The sequence below is a fragment of the Lepidochelys kempii genome, chromosome 1, assembly GCF_965140265.1.
Source record: "Lepidochelys kempii isolate rLepKem1 chromosome 1, rLepKem1.hap2, whole genome shotgun sequence".
Classification (NCBI taxonomy): domain Eukaryota; kingdom Metazoa; phylum Chordata; order Testudines; family Cheloniidae; genus Lepidochelys; species Lepidochelys kempii.
Window position 1 is genome coordinate 199,017,046 of NC_133256.1, and position 2,292 is coordinate 199,019,337.

A 2,292-nucleotide genomic window follows, 5' to 3' on the forward strand; every position below is an offset into this window, starting at 1 on the left:
GAATGGAGACAGGGGTCCGGGGGGGCAGTCAGGAAGGAAGTGGGGTTGGATGGGGCGGTGGGGGGCAGTTAGGGGCGGGGGGTCTGGGGACAGAGAGCAGGGCGGGTGGATGGGGCAGGGGTCTCGGGGGGGCCATCAGGGAACAGGGGGGTTGGATGGGGCGAGAAGCAGGGGGGTCGGATGGGGGTGGGGACCAGGCCACGCCTGGCTGTTTGGGGAGGCCCAGCCCTCCATACAATTTCTGAAATCTGATGCGGCCCTCAGGCCAAAAAGTTTGCCCGCCCCTGTTCTAAAGAGTCAGTGAAAGGTGACTATGAAAATAAATCTTCAGATCCCACAAAAAGGAATTCTGTTTTTCTGATGGGTCAAAAGTATGTGAATACCCCACCTAAAGGTCAAAACCTGGCATTGCTGTCATTACCATAGAGACCCACAGCTTCGGGGCCCTTTCTCATGCTGCATTGAATGCTGTGCTGAGCACATGCAACATTTATAGTTGAATTCTGCCCCGTCAATTTTCAGTCTAAGACTTCTATGGTAGGGGTCCATGGACCACAGATTGAATTTCCAAAGGGGTCTGCACCTCCACTGGAAATTTTTTAGGGGTCTGCAAATGAAAAAAATGAAAACCACTGATCTAATACAACAGTAAAAGGCAGTGTCTCCCTTTGTGACTCCGCCACATCTGAGCTGGTTAGGAAGCCCGCATGGCTGAGCCACAAAGTAACAGTGAATTGAAGCAGAATTAAATGTAACACCCTTGCTTGCTTGGAGGGTGGCTTCAGCACAGTGGCACTGAACTGCAAGGAAAGGAATGTGGATGGGTGCACTAGTGACGGAGGAAAAGAGCAGGGAGAAACTCCACCCCAAACTGGTGATGTTCTTCACATCAGAGAAAAGAGAGAACTTGTGTGTAGTAAAGATGCTTAACTCACATGTGGATAGTCAAGAGTCTTGGCTATCCTGGTCACAGAGTAAGGCTGAGAGCCTGCACTGTACAATTTACCATACAAGGTTTGGTTAAGTCCTGGCCTGGATTAAACCATCATGCAGCTACAGGGCAGCATTCCTATTTAGCACTACAAAGGGGGACAAGTTGCAGTGCTGGCTAATGCAGCATGAGGCCCAGAGGGATGTGGTTAGCTCCAAGGTCAGGAGGCAAAGTGCTGCCTTCTGCAGAAGCAGCCTGTGGGATTCCCTGACCTAAGCTCTCTGGTGCTGTGGGAGACATGGCTATTGTGCAAAGAAGGGATAGTCTACGTAACCTAGAGCCAGAAAGAGTGAGAAAAAACAGACTGGGCCTGGAAAAAATTAAATTGACTTAATCAAGCACATGAAAGTGTATGACCAACTCCAGAAAGGCCTAACAAAACTAAGTAACTGGGCAACAGGCTGGCAGGTGGAATCCAATATAGACACATGGAAGGTAGTGTACATTGAAAGAGGCAATCTTCTATACACTGCTGGGCTCTGACCTACAACAGCTGTAGTCTCAAGGGGAAAAAATCGGTCTTGTTGACAATGCAGTGAGCGTGATTGCTCAACACCCAGTGGCAGGCAAAAAGGGAATGAATCTCTGGCTATATTAAGACAGCAACAGATCATTATGACAACGTCAATTCTAAGATGACTGGGACTTTCAAAGAAGCCCAAGGGAGTTTGGTGGCCATGTCCCATTGCAATCCATTGGGAGTTGGGTGCTAAACTCCTTTAGGTTCCTGGGAAATTCCAAGCCAAAGTACTTCCTCACCTTGAATTCAGTGTCCAGCTCTGGCCACCTCCACACAAAAAGGACACATCAGAAATGGAGACGGGCAACAGGTGTGTTTAGAAGACTGTGGAGTGGGGTAGCTCTCCCCGAGGAGGAAAGGTTTGAGGCTATTTACAGAAGCTTGGAAAGGAGACCAATAGAGAGCCGTGTTTCTTTCAACCAGGAGGGTCACAAAAGGGGATCACAAGATGTTGAAAATTGTATTACAGTCAAAAGCAAAGAAAATCTCTCTTTCCCCCTCCTCCTCCTGCCCACACAGCCTTACCCTTCAAGGTCAGGTGGCCTCTGTCAACTTCTCAATAAGTACATACAAACAGATCATACAGGCTTAGCATTAATACTTTTTTTACTTACTGTTATAGTAAAGTAAGAAGGTCATGAAATGTTTTGACTTCAAATAAGGGCTCACCCAACCAATAAGGTTGAAAAACACTGGTAGAGAGGACAACTGCCTTGTCCTATTTACCTCTGTCCATAACACATGGACAAGAGGCACTTTGATGAAATTAAAAGATAACATG